We start from the raw sequence: 15,048 nt of genomic DNA, 5'->3' as shown, positions 1-15,048 counted from the left end.
GTCTGCCTCCCAAGTCACAGCCCTATGACATCAGCTACATGTGTTACACTTGTTAATCCCTGATCTATTTCTAGCTAGCAGTTACTTCATTCCCTGAGGCTGAAAATGTTTGAGAATCTTTATTTGTGGCAAGTGGCACAAGAAGACACTCATTAAATAAGTAAGAGAAAGATAAACAAGGCATTTTTACCAAAAACTAAACTCCCTTTTAAAAAATTAGTGACAAGGAAAAATTCTAGACGGTCCACATCTTATAATTTATGTGTCAAAACGGCTTTTGTAAAGACAGTTATTTAGAACTTGGAATATAAGTTGCCATAGAACAATGTAATAAGCGGTTCCTAAGAAACCCACAAAAGCACATTTAACCCACACTGAAGTGAGACTATTTGCATTTCTTATTTAAAAATGTCCACAACACTGGCAATGAAACAAAATACAACTGCATATGACATAATTTTTATAAAATTATTTTTAATGCGAGGTCAAATGAATTGGTCATTCTTCCTCTCTGACCAACCAATATTTATAGGCCATTTCCTTTGTGCAAAAAGCTGTACTGAGAATCCAAAAAGGTATATATCTGATCCCTGCCTCCAATTAGTTTACAACAGAACTGCTGGGGAAAGAAGAGGTGGCGCAGAGCGCCTGCCAGATCGTAAGTGTGCAAGGAGTGCTGGTGTCAGTATCAGCGTTAGTATCAGCAGGGAGAAACTTCGGTGGGGACACCTGGGAATCTATAGGGGATATAATTGGAAAGTTTTCCAATATATGAGAAGAAAAATGAACAAAGAGAGAAAGAAGGTGGTCAATTATGCCTGAGGTAACTGGGAGAATTAATTTTTCCACTAGAAAAACTTAAGCTTAAGAATCATGCTTGTGGATCGCCTGAGCTGAGGAGTTTGAGATCAGCCTGGCAACATGGTGAAACTCCATCCCTACTAAAAATACAAAAAAATAGCCGGCCTGGTGGTGCACATCTGTGGTTCCAGCTGCTTGGGAGGCTGAGTCGGGAGAATCACTTGAGCCTAGGAGGTGGAGGTTGCAGTGAGCCGAGATTATGCCACTGCACTCACAAAGCAAGAGTCCACCTCAAAAAAAAAAAAAAAAAAAAAAAAAAAAGTTGGACAGGGGGACTAACAAAAATTTGTATGCAAAGAAAAAAGGCTGTCTGAGGTGAAGTCAGTAGCAATAGGAGCAAGGAAAATACGGGAGTGGGTAGAGGAAGAGGAGAGTATGAGACAAGTCAGGCAGGTCCCCATAGCAAAGGAGGAGGATGAAGACAGTGCCAAGAGGGACAGGGTGGTCTCTGGGCATTTGAAAGCGGGGAAGACCGTATATAAACCTGATGGGTACAGACCTGTGATACAAACATTTTTTAAAAAACCAAATGGGGCTTTAGAAAACAAAGACAAATCCATACATACAGTCTAATCCTAAGTACACTGTGTGTAGTAGTGGCTCACTAAATAACTACTGAATGAATGAATCCATAGAGTGTAAGGTAACTCACCTTTCTATCCCATATGAACACTACGTTTTTCCACAATATTAATAAAAATAACTACATTTTTAATATCAAGCAAGCACTGCATTAGGTTTACACAGATCATCCCTAATCATAGCAACCTGAAGGGTAGGTGCTATTATCATAAACTTAGAAATAAGGAAACTAGAAGTTCAGAAATATTAACTTCCCCAAGGTTACACTGAGAGTAGCAGAGCTGAGATTCAAACCTAAATCTGCCGGGCTCCAAAATCAATGTAATTTGACTTCCAGACTGCTGATTCTGCCTGGGATTTTGGACATCAATTTATTTGCCTTACTTTATATTTTATTTTCCCTAAGAGACATGGTCTCACTCTGTTTCCCAGGCTGTAGTGCAGTGGAGCGATTACAGCTCACTACAACCTCAAACTCCTGGGTTCAAGTGATCCTCCCGTCTCTACCTCCCAAGTAGCTGGGACGACAGGTGTATGTCATTACGCCCAGCTCATTTTCAGAAAATTTTTTGTGGAGATGGAATCTTGCTCTGTTGCCCAGGCTGGTCTTGAACTCCTGGCCCCAAGAATCTCCCCGCCTTGTTCTCCCAAAGTGCTGGGATTACAAGTGTGAGCCACCGTGACCAGCCTGTTTTTGTACTACTAAATTTGGTCTTCCTTGATTGTGATTTATTGTTATAATCTTCACATTGCCTGGTACATAGTAAATGCTTAATAAATGCACATAATTTAAATGATAAACAAAAATAAATCTTTACTTAGTTTAGTATTTCAGAAATTCAGAATTATTTTACATTCACAGGCTGCGTCATAAAAGGATGCTGATACATATTTCTTTTGTATTAAACTTCAAGAAGTAAAAACATTCCAGTTGCTGAAAAAGCTACTTTTACATTTATTTAATCCACACATTTAAACGTCCCAAAAACATAGTAGTAACTGTTCTACTAATAGCTTGTGTAACCTAACATTCTAAAGTTAGGTTACACAAGTTATTTTTACCAGTAAAGATCCTCAAGAAAGTGCCTTTGTTTTTCCGAGGGTCTCCCATTACTCCCTTTCTGGGATGATCCTCATCTTTACTTATGGCTTTGATCACCACCTATATGCTGGTACTTCCAAATTTATCTCCAGCCTGTGGCACCGGGCGCTATATGTTCACCAAACCTTGTTTTCCTCCTGGGAATAGAGCAAGATTGTATTTCCTATTCCCATTACAGTTAAGTAGGGCTATGACATCAAGTCTGGACAATGAAGTAAAGATAGAAGAACATAAACCACTTTTAGGTCTGGCCCCTAAAAGCCTTCCTGTGCAATCTTTCTCTTTCTCTTTACCAGTGGAGTACAGAAGAGGGTAAGGCCCTGGAGTCAGAGAGCCACATGAGAGAAGGAGCTTGGGCCTGGAATGATTGTCGGAGCACAGTGTACCACCCTCAATCCACATCAGACTGACATGAAAAAGAAAAACTTCCTTCTTTGGCAAAGCATTGCAGGCACGCGATGAGCACGGGTAAAAACTGACCAATCTTCAAAGAGAAAAGGAAAGCGATAAAGACATCTCAGAAATTTGAGGTTTTGAAGTGTTAGGGGAAAAAAAATTGCTTCTAGATCCCAGGCAGTAAGAGGCAAATTGAAAAAAGCTTGAAGAAAGGCCCAGTAAATTTTCTCAGTTGTATAAAGGGACTTAGATTGAGCAAGAAATCTGCTTTAGATGGTCGTAAGGTAGCCACTGTTAAGTAATGAAGCCCAGGCCTATGTTCTCAGCAGCACTACATACACAACAGCTGAGAGGCGGAGAAAACCCAGGCGTACATGGATGAAGGAACGGATAAGGAAAATGTGGTCTATACATACAACGGAAAATTGTTCAGTCTTAAAAAGAAAGAAAATTCGAACATATACTACAACATGGAAGAACCTTACCTACATCATGCTAAGTGAAATAACCCAGTTACGAAAGATAAATACTGTATGTTCCCACTCACATGTGAAATATCTAGAGTAGTCAAATCTACAGAAACAGAAAGTAGAATGGTGGTTGCTAGGGGCTGGGAGGAGGAGGAAATGGGAGTTTTTTATAATGGGTATAGAGCTTCAGTTTGCAAGATGGAAAGAGTCCTGGTGATTGCTTGTACAATGTGACATACTTTTTTGTATTATTATAGTTTAAGTTCTGGGATATATGTGCAGAACGTGCAGGTTTGTTACATAGGTATACATGTGCCACAGTGGTGTGCTGAACCTATCAACCCATCATCTACATTAGGTATCTCTCCTAATGCTATCCTTTCCCTAGCTCCCCACCCACCAACAGGCCCCAGTGTGTGATGTTCCCCTCCCTGTGTTCATGTGTTCTCATTGTTCAACTCCCACTTTTAAGTGAGAACATGCAGTGTTTAGTTTTCTGTTCCTGTGTTAGTTTGCTGAGAATGACGGTTTCCAGCTTCATCCATGTCCCAGTCATCCTTTTTTATGGCTGCATAGTATTCCATGGTGTATATGTGCCACATTTTGTTTATCCAGTCTATCACTGATGGGCATTTGGGTTACTTCCAAGTCTTTGCTATTGTGAACACTTAGATGTGTGCATGTGTCTTTATAGTAGAATGATTTATGATCCTTTGGGTATATACCCAGTAATGGGATTGCTGGGTCAAGCGGTATTTCTGGTTCTAGATCCTTGAGGAAAACATTGTCTTCCACAATGGTTGAACTAATTTACACTCCCACCAACAGTCTAAAACAGTTCCTATTTCTCCACATCCTCTCCAGCATCTGTTTCCTGAGTTTTTAATGATCACCATTCTAACTGGTGTGACACAGTGCCTCATTATGGTTTTGACTAGCATTTACCTAATGACCAGTGATGATGAGCTTTTTTTTCACATTTGCTGGCCATATAAATGTCTTCATCTGAGAAGTGTCTGTTCATATCCTTCACCCACTTTTTGATGTGGTTGTTTTTTTCTTATAAATTTAAGTTCTTTGTAGATTCTGGATATTAGAACTTTGCAAAAATTTTGTCACATGCTGGAGGTTGCCTGTTCACTCTGATAGTTTCTTTTGCTGTGCAGAAGCTCTTTAGTTTAACTAGATCCCATTTGTCAATTTTGGCTTTTGTTGCCATTGCTTTTGGTATTTCAGTCATGAAGTCTTTGCCCAACCCTATGTCCTGAATGTTATCACCTAGGTTTTCTTCTAGGGTTTTTATGGTTTTAGGTCTTATGTTTAAGTCTTTAATACATCTTAATTTTTGTATAAGGTATGGGAAGGGGTCCAGTATCAGTTTTCTGCATATGGCTAGTCAGTTTTCCCAACACCATTTAATACAAAAGGAGTCATTTCCCCATTGCTTTTTTTGTCAGGTTTGTCAAAGATCAGATGGTTGTAGATGTGTGGGATTATTTCTGAGGCCTCTGTTCTGTTCCATTGGTCTACATATCTGTTTTGGTACCAGTACCATGTTGTTTTGGTTACTGTAGCCTTGTAGTATAGTTTGAAGTCATGTAGCATGATGCCTCCAGCTTTGTTCTTTTTACTTAGGACTGTCTTGTCTATATGGGCTCTTTTTTGGTTCCATATGAAATTTAAAGTAGTTTTTTCTAATTCTGTGACTTGAAAGTCAATAGTAGCTTGATGGGGATAGAACTGAATCTGTAAATTACTTTGGACAGTATGGACATTTTCACAATATTGATTCTTTCCCATCCATGAGCATGGAATGTTTTTCCGTTTGTTTCTGTCCTTTCTTATTTCCTTGAGCAGTGGCTTGTAGTTCTTGAAGAAATGCTTCGCATACCTTGTAAATTGTATTCCTAGGTATTTTATTCTCTTTGTAGCAATAGTGAATGGGAGTTCACTCATGATTTGGCTCTCTGTTTGTCTGTCATTGGTGTACAGGAATGCTTGTGATTGGTGCACACTGATTTTGTATCCTGAAACTTTGCTAAAGTTGCTTATCAGCTTAAGGAGATTTTGGGTGAGACGATGGGGTTTCTAAATATACAATCATGTCATCTGCAAACAGAAACAGTTTGACTTTCTCTCTTCCTATTTGTACCCTTTATTTCCTTCTCTAGCCTGATTGGTCTGGCCAGAACTTCCAATACTATGTTGAATCGGAGTGGTGAGAGAGGCCATCTTTGTCTTGTGCTGGTTTTCAAGGGGAATGCTTCCAGCTTTCGCCCACTCAGTATGATATTGGCTGCGGGTGTGTCATAAATAGCTCTTATTATTTTGAGATATGTTCCATCAATACCTACTTTATTGAGAGTTTTTAGCATGAAGCGGTGTTGAATTTTATCAAAGGCCTTTTCCACATCTATTGGGATAATCACGTGGCTTTTGTCGTTGGTTCTGTTTAAGTGATGGATTACGTTTACTGATTTGTGTATGTTGAAACAGCCTTGCATCCCAGGTATGAAGTCGACTTGATCATGGTGGACAGGCTTTTGATGTGTTTCTGGATTCGGTTTGCCAGTATTTTATTGAGAATTTTCTCATCAATGTTCATCAGACATATTAGCCTGAAATTTTCTTTTCTTGTTGTGTCTCTGCCAGGTTTTGATATCAGGATGATGCTGGCCTCATAAAACGAGTTAGGGGGGAGTTCCTCGTTTTCTACTGTTTGTAATAGCTTCAGAAGGAATAGTACCAGCTCCTCTTTGTACCTCTGGTAGAATTTGGCTGTGAATCCATCTGGTACTGGGTTTTTTTTGGTTGGTAGGCTATTAATTACTGCCTCAATTTCAAAACTTGTTATTGGCCTACTCAGGTATTCAACTTCTTCCTGGTATAGTCTTGGGAGAGTGTATGAGTCTAGGAATGTATCCATTTCTTCTAGATTTTCTAGTTTATTTGCATAGAAGTATTTACAGTATTCTCTGATGGTAGTTTGCATTTCTGTGGGATCAGTGATGATATCCCCTTTATCATTTTTTATTGTGTCTATTTGATTCTTCTCCATTTTATTCTTCATTAGTCTGGCTAGCAGTCTATTTTGTTGATCTTTTCAAAAACGAGCTCCTTGATTCATTGATTTTTTGAAGGGTTTTTCATGTCTCTATCTCCTTCAGTTCTGCTCTGATCTTAGTTATTTCTTGTCTTCTGCTAGCTTCTGAATTTGTTTGCTCCTGCTTCTCTAGTTCTTTCCAATTGTGATGTTAGGGTGTTGAATTTAGATCTTCCCCACTTTCTGATGTGGGCATTTAGTGCCATAAATTTCCCTCTGAAGACTGCTTTAGCTGTGTCCCAGAGATTCTGGTACATTGTATCTTTGTTCTCGCTGGTTTCAAAGAACTTACTTATCTCTGCCTTAATTTTGTTATTTACCCAGTAGTCATTCAGTGCTATCTTGCCGCCTTTTTTGTTTTTTTTGACACAGAATCTTGCTCTGTCACTTACGCTGGCGTGCAGTGGCACAATCTCAGCTCACTGCAACCTCTGCCTCCTGGGTTCAAGCGATTCTCCTGCCTCAGCCTCCCGAGTAGCTTGCGACCACAGGCACACGCTACCACGCCCAGGTGCTTTTTGTATTTTTAGTAGAGATGGGGTTTCACCATATTGGCTAGGCTGGTCTCAAACTCCTGACCTTGTGATCCGCCCACCTCGGCCTCCCAAAGTGCTGGGATTACAGGCGTGGGCCACTGCGCCCAGCCTATCCTGCCATTTTTAATTTTCAGGTTGTACTTCCTACCTAGGCAAGTTAGTATGATTCAGTAGACATTACATATATCATGGAAATGTTAATTTTTTTCCTAAAATGTTTCTTCAACAAATATTGAGGATGTCCTTGATTACTTAAAAATGTAGTGATACCCTGCCTTTGATGAGATGCTATCCTGCTTAAGTTTGAAAAGAACCTTGAAAATAATGAAACATTACCTTTCCCAAATCATGATTTATTTAGCATCCCACAGCCTTAAAGCTCATCATCACATCAAGTTATTTCAAACGACTACACACTGTCAAGTGGCACTGTGCTGTCATTCACTAGGCACAGGCACCGATTTGCACAGTTTAGAAAAAGTAAATTTTAATACTGACACCCTTTCTCCCCCCAGAGGCAGAGTTTCGCTCTGTCGCTGGAGTGCGGTGGTCCAATCATAGCTCACTGCAGCCTCAACCTCCTAGGCTCAAGTGATCCTCCAGCCTTAGACTCCTGAGTATCTGGGTCCACAGGCGTGCATCACCATGCTGTGCTATTTTTAAAATTTTTGTAGAAATGAGGTCTCATTATGTAGCCCAGGTTGGTCTTGAACTACGAGCCTCAAGTGATCCTTTGCCTCAGCATCCCAAAGTGCTGGGATTACAAGTGTAAGCCACCATTCTTGAGTCTCCTTTTTTTTAAAAAAAAAAACACTCAGGTTGCATCATTTGCTTCCTGGTTTCGTCTTACTTCTACTTAACTAAGCAGCCAGGACAAAATTTAAGTAATTAAACTCTCAAACTTTAAAAATGTTTCCATATTTAAGTAACATAAAGAACAACAAAATTATTGGTCTTCACAAGCATATATTGCTTCAAAAAGACCTATATTTTGGTTACTGACATAAGTTACATTTAGTAGGCTCTAGACATCCTAAGTGTTTGACCATTTTTTCTATTCTGACTATAACAAGCTTTTGCAGTATAGAAATCACACTGGCCTCTCCCAGTTGCTGAAGCATCTGAACAGCAGGGATTATGATATGCCCTTGTAGGTAAGGTATGTGCCACCCATGGGAAAACACTGCATAAAGTTTGACCTCAAAAGAGCAATTTGTGAAATCACCATAGTTAAATGAAACACTTACGTGTGCTTATTTTCAAAAAAAAGAACTAACTCTCTGCCGTGCATATAAGTGACACATTTAAAAAAAAAAATCTCCGGCCAGGCATGGTGGCTCACGCCTGTAATCCCAGCACTTTGGGAGGCTGAGGCGGGCGGATCACCTGAGGTCGGGAATTGGAGACCAGCCTGACTAACACGGCGAAACCCTGTCTCTACTGAAAATACAAAATTAGCCAGGTGTGGTGACGCATGCCTGTAGTCCCAGCTACTCAGAAGGCTGAGGCAGGAGAATCACTTGAACCCAGGAGGCGGAGGTTGCATTAAGCTGAGATTGCGCCATTGCACCCAACAAAAATAAAACTCCGGCCCCAAAAAAAAAAAAAAAAAAAAAAAAAAAATCTCTGATAAATTTCCTGTAGCCCTGGAGGCCAGTCAGATATTCTGATCCAGTGGTTTGCACTACTTCTTAAGGGAGATTATAATTCTAATCAAAACTCCTTCACAAATCAGCCAAACGTTAGTCACTTGAGACATGAGAAAAAGAGAAAGAAAGCAAAAGCAGACATATTCAAGAGTTCCTGAAAATGATGTGGCAAAGGTACCAAATGTCTCAAAGGAAAACCTGAAGTGGTTAGAGAGGCAGGGCCCCAGAATAGCTAGATGATGATGACTCAGTGAAGGATTCTTATTGTAGGAGGAGAAGTACGTAAGGTTTTTCTTAAAAGATTCAGAGTATTTTATTTTGGTAGAATTCATAATTAAAGTGTTCCCTTTGCACAATTAACCCTCTTATCTGCTATTAATTAACTTCACGGCATGCTGTACGTCTCTAGAGACATTTTCTCAAGAGTTTTGCATTTGGCAGTTAACTGTACACTTTGCATCAGGAAGATTAACTGGCCTCTAATTAGGGGTAATGAACTTAAGATTCTGAAAACTGCTAGCCAAAAAAGTTGGATGAACTACTGTGGAGGCTCATTCCACTTACTCTTAATTGTAGAGTGAGCCAGGGTGAGTGTTATGAAAAATGCACACGAGTTAACATGGAACTCTTAGAGTGTTTTCATTGGTTCCCACCACCAAACAGATGATAGGTCTACAATTGTAACTAGGGGTACACATAACTGCTGACCCCCAAAAAAGCCAACATGTACTATTCTTGTACCTTTTTGTAAGTGGTATGTCAAAAGCAAAGTTAAAAAATAAAAAAAACTTTAAAAGGACAACTTAAATGGAAGAAAACAGATCATGTAATTGGGGACAGCTATGATCTTGGCAGAAACAGTAAAGACTACTACAGAGCCGGCCGGGCGCGGTGGCTCAAGCCTGTAATCCCAGCACTTTGGGAGGCCGAGACGGGCGGATCACGAGGTCAGGAGATTGAGACCATCCTGGCTAACATGGTGAAACCCCGTCTCTATTAAAAAAATACAAAAAACTAGCCGGGCGAGGTGGCGGCGCCTGTAGTCCCAGCTACTCGGGAGGCTAAGGCAGGAGAATGGCGTGAACCCGGGAGGCGGAGCTTGCAGTGAGCTGAGATCCGGCCACTGCACTCCAGCCCGGGCGACAGAGCAAGACTCCGTCTCAAAAAAAAAAAAAAAAAAAAAAGACTGCTACAGAGCCTGAACTAAACTAGAGTCTTCATCTCAATAGGTACACAAGACTAAGTACCGTCTTTAAAAGCTCGCCATCCTTTTAGCCTGTCTCTTTGACACTCACTGAGCTCAAGACTTTTCTCATGAAGAGTTACCTCCTATACAGACTGATTGACCAGACTGTTCTGTCTGTCTAAACAATTGCTTCCCAGCGCTGACAAACAGACTCTTGTTCTATGACCTGTTCTTTAGTATATTTCTTAAGTGATCCTTTGTCTTCGTTACAGTTCTGGACAGGCCAAACACTGGAATGTCCCCCAAGCACATAACCCCACAATTCCTTCTGTGTAAACTGCCATACAGGAACAGCTGCCCACAGCAGGGATTGACACCTGATCCAAGAGCAGCCAATCCATAAACTGGCCAGGAGCCTAGAGCTGCTCTTGCATAAATCTTTAAATATGGATGACTGTATTTTACTGGGTCTCTCTAGAGGGCATCTGAAATGGAGATAGGAAGAACTCATCTACTAAGAAGAGCTGAATAAGCCTAAAAGACCCGCAAACACACACACACAAAAATTAGCAACAGAAAGTATCTGAGTCATAATAACGAGAGAACAGGTTTGAAGATGAATAAACTTCTGATGCTGTGGTGGCAATGAGATAATACAGCAGCTAATATACATCTACTTTAAACAAACTCCCGTTCCCCCAAATTATGTTACAGTAGAACAGTAGTTATGGAGAGTTCAGTAATATGCTCAGCTAGTAAGTTGTGAAGCTGGAACCGCCATATAGCCCAGACTAGCTCTGGACTCTCTGCCCTCAATTATTACAGTAATTCGGTCTATGCCCAGTGTATTCTTGTGGTCACTAAAAAAGGGGGGAGCTCTTTTTAAAAAAATTTTTTTGTTGGTCATTTTTTACTTTATTTTTTCAATTCCACTGGAGAAGGGGAAGAACTCTTGATGTTGTTTCCTGAACTTCTTCCATGTCTAGCACAGATGTTCAATATTTCATAATAAAATATAAAACCATATTTTATGTACATAGTCTACAATAAATCATCCTACAGATGAATCTGTAGGCCAGCTCATGATTTGCAACCTCTCACTGGTGGCAAAGGTTAACCTTAAAGGCTATCTATTTACTCATTGGATGGCTGAATTTTTTATAGAAATTTTTTCTAGTCTAAACCTGAAGGCCTCTGTAACCCTAGAGGCAACCTACCTGATCTTTAGGCAGCGCGAACCATTAATAAAGCCTTCCTTGTACTAATTTTAAATATGCTTCCCTGAACCTTCCAGCCATTGATTCTAAAGGATATGAACACATCTAATTCCATTTCTTATTTGAGCTCTTCAAAATAATTGTAGACAACCACTTCTCCAATTACTTTTCCTAGATGTGGTTCAGATATAACATGAGTAATATATTAAAAACATATAAAATATACAGTAAAAGTCAACATTAAGAGTTACACAATATAAAAAAGAATAACTTCAAACAATGAAATGTTGATTTCTAGGTTCCCATATGATAATGGCAGCTGCTTATAGCCATACTTCAACATACCCTCCAAAGACCTTATGGATAAACAAAGCAAGTAAATAAACCCACAAAACAAAACTCGTCAAACTAAAAACTAACAAAGAAAGTGGGAGAACACTACAGACTTCAGTTTATACATAAACAGAGAAATAAACACCAGAAACGAGCAAAGCTAACTCTAGAGCCCTTTCTGGAGTGGAAAGACCAGTGGAGACCAAGTGAAAAGAAGAGAAACCAATGGGGGCCTCATGCTGGAGAACACTGATAAAATGCCAGGAGGGGGAGAGAATCCCATGCAGAGTGGGGAAATACTGAGAACAGGTTTCAGACCTTGTGAATCAAAGTCATTAACTACTGGAGAATAGAAAGAGGTGCCTGGAAGTTCCTGGGACCAGAGTTGGCAGTCATGGGAAGGATCCTGGAGTAGACAGAGGAGACCAGCAAGGGACAAGAGTCACCTGGAGTCTTGGTGATCAGGGGAAGAAGGAGGCAAGCAGTGGATATTAAACATCCCATAGAAACAAATAAGAATCACAAAACAGACAAATCAATCATCCCCTTATGAAAAACACTATTGAGTAAAATGCACTTAACTGAGATTCCTCTGAACTCAGAGGAATTAGTACACCATCCAATGTCACCATCACCTTAATAGAATACCTAACATAATGATTCAGAAAAAGCTAAGACATTTTAAAATGAATGGAAATAACATGCAGCTCCATAAAACTACTACAAGAATAAAAATACTTCAGTTGATGAAACCATCATCTCCCTACCCCACCCAATAAACCCCGCAAAGCAAAGGAAATCTGTAACACAGTGCCCTGACTTGAATATCCTTAAGCAAACATTTGCAAATATGAAAAACCATCCCAAATCAGAAATTCAAAAATTCACCATATAAAAGCACAAAAAAGCAGAAGATGCATATCCAGAGATGATAAAACTGAAGAAAGAAATGGATGTAGGGGGAGGAATATGAAATAATCTCAGAAATGAACATCTAATTACGGCAGAAACAGAGAACCAAACACTGCATGTTCTCACTTATAATTGGGAGCTAAACAATGGGTACACATGTTCATAAAGATGGAAACAACAAACACTGAGAATTCCAAAACTGGGGAGCAAAGGACATGGACAAGGTTTGAAAACTACCTACTGGGGACTATGTTCACTCTTTGGGTGACAGGTTCAACAGAAGCCCGGACCCCACCATTATGTAATATACCCACGTAACAAACCTGCTCGTGTACCCTATGAATCTTCAAAACAAAAAACAAAAACAAAAAAGAAATTAACATTTGAATCTAAGGTATCTAAGAAAGGACCGACAGGACTGAAAATATAATAAAGGGTGCTAAAGAGAGGAATAAAAATAGCCAAGAGAATAAAACAACATACAGAAGAACTAAGAAGTTTAAGGAAAAAAAATTGTTGCTGCAGAGCCTAGGAAAAATTCTAGCAAATAAATAATTATAGCTTCTGAAAAATAAAAACAAAACAAAGAACTGAACTAGAGTGTCAAACAATCATTCAATAAAAATTTCCAGGGATAAAATAATACATGTCAAAGGCTCGCTCATATCTAGAAAAACTGACCAGGAATAATCAACTGAGACATAGTCTAGTAAAAATATTATACTTTAAAGATAAAGAAGAAACCCTCTGGGCCTTCAGGCAAAAAAACCAAATCACCTATAAAGCAAATGATATCAGATTGGCATCAGATTTGTCAATAGCAACATAGAAAGCAAGACTTTAGGAAAGAAAGTGTAAGCCAGAGTCTTTATATCCAGCCAAGCTGTCTTTCATTTTTCAAGTGTCAATGCTATGAAAGATGATTTAAAACATGCAAAAATTCAAGACAATAATCAGGAGCCCCTCATAAGGTATCTGCTAGAGGATGGGCTTCATTCAACCAAGAGATGATGATGATGCCCTGGCCCTCCCAAAAAGACGGATGGTGAAGCACTTTATTTTAGATAGACCAAAGCAAAACAAAGCATAAAAGTGGAAGAATGGTAGTAAGTAAATGCTATTTGTTCTGACAAAGTACAAATAATACAACTATTTATTTCAGTGAAGAGAAGAAGGGAGAAAGGGGAAAGTAGAATAAGTTCACTGATTACTACATGGCTAATAGACTGGAGTCATACGATATTATTTAAAGTTCCCAAGTGAGGAGAAATGGGGCAGTAGGCATTATAAAAGGTATTTTAAAACATAAGCCCTAGAATAGGGGTTGTCAAACTACAGTCCAAGTGCGGCCCACAATCTGTTACAATAAATAAAAATTTATTGGAACACAGCCACTCCCATCTGTGTACATATTACGCTTCTCTTGTTTACACCACAGACATATTGATGCAGTTATACTGTCTACATCAGCAGAGGTGAGGAGCTGCAATAGAGTTTGGCCCACAACGTCTAAAATACTTGCTATGCTAACCTCTATAGAAAAAGTCTGCCAAACCCTAATCTATAATAAAAATGCAGCCAGGCGTGGTGGCTCCCTCCTGTAATTCTAGCACTTTGGGAGGCTGAGGCGGGCAGATTGCCTGAGCTCAGGAGTCTGAGACCAGGCTGTGCAACATGGTGAAACCCCATCTCTACTAAAATACAGAAACTTAGCCAGGCACGGCGGCGTGCACCTGTAGTCCTAGCTTCAGGAGGCTGAGACAGGACAATTGTTTGAACCTGGGAGGAGCAGGTTGCAGTGAGCCAGGATTGTGCCACTGCACTCCAGCCTGGGCGACAGAGCGAGACTGTTTCAGGGGAAAAAAAAGCAAACCTTCCTAAATGCAAAGAAAAATAAACACAGTACGTTTTTAAAAAATAAAACCATTGACACCAAGCATATTGATTATACCAATAAATGTAAGTCTGCTTATCTAACACATTAAAAGAAAAAGATTTTTCAGTTGTTCATAAATCTAAGCCCAATTCTATGCTGCATACAAAAGAACATATTGAAATCAAAAGGCTAAACATAAAGAAATGAGCAAAGATACATCAGACAGATATAAATATTATGAAATTCAGAGTTGTGATCCTGATACAGGCAAGGTAAAATTCAGGCCACAAAGCACTTAAGACAAAGAAGCACAAGTGTTAAAGGCCAAAACAACTACCTTCATAAAGCAGAAACTACAAGAGATACAAAGAGAAATAAACAAAAGCCCAATAATAAGAGACTTTAACATGTCACTCTTGGTCTAAAATGCATCAAACAAACAAAAGGTAAGTAAGGCTATAGAAGACCTGAATAACATCATTTATAAGGTACAGTTTATGTGTGTGTGTATAACATATATACATTATATTCTCATTATAGAGAGCATAATTCCTGAAGCATAAAAGGGCCACTATTAAACTGACCTTATATTGGGCCACAAAGATAAAAACCTCATGAAGTTCCTTAAAGAAACAATACAAGGCCGGGCGCGGTGGCTCAAGCCTGTCATCCCAGCACTTTGGGAGGCCGAGACGGGTGGATCACGAAGTCAGGAGATCGAGACCATCCTGGCTAACACGGTGAAACCCCGTCTCTACTAAAAAATACAAAAAACTAGCCGGGAGGCGGAGCTTGCAGTGAGCTGAGATCCGGCCACTGCACTCC

At 39.6% G+C, this 15,048-nt stretch overlaps 1 protein-coding gene across 1 annotated transcript in view; it reads right to left on the bottom strand.

The window, feature by feature from the left end:
• The window catches only part of MCM9 (minichromosome maintenance 9 homologous recombination repair factor), a 121,651-nt gene that overhangs the window by 16,707 nt on the left and 89,896 nt on the right, over positions 1-15,048 (bottom strand). The gene's annotated exons all lie outside the window — the stretch shown is intronic.

Source organism: Piliocolobus tephrosceles, chromosome 5 (assembly GCF_002776525.5).
Source record: "Piliocolobus tephrosceles isolate RC106 chromosome 5, ASM277652v3, whole genome shotgun sequence".
Lineage (NCBI taxonomy): Eukaryota > Metazoa > Chordata > Mammalia > Primates > Cercopithecidae > Piliocolobus > Piliocolobus tephrosceles.
The sequence above is the reverse complement of the archived record's forward strand: the minus strand, read 5'-3'. Positions and strand labels throughout refer to the sequence as shown.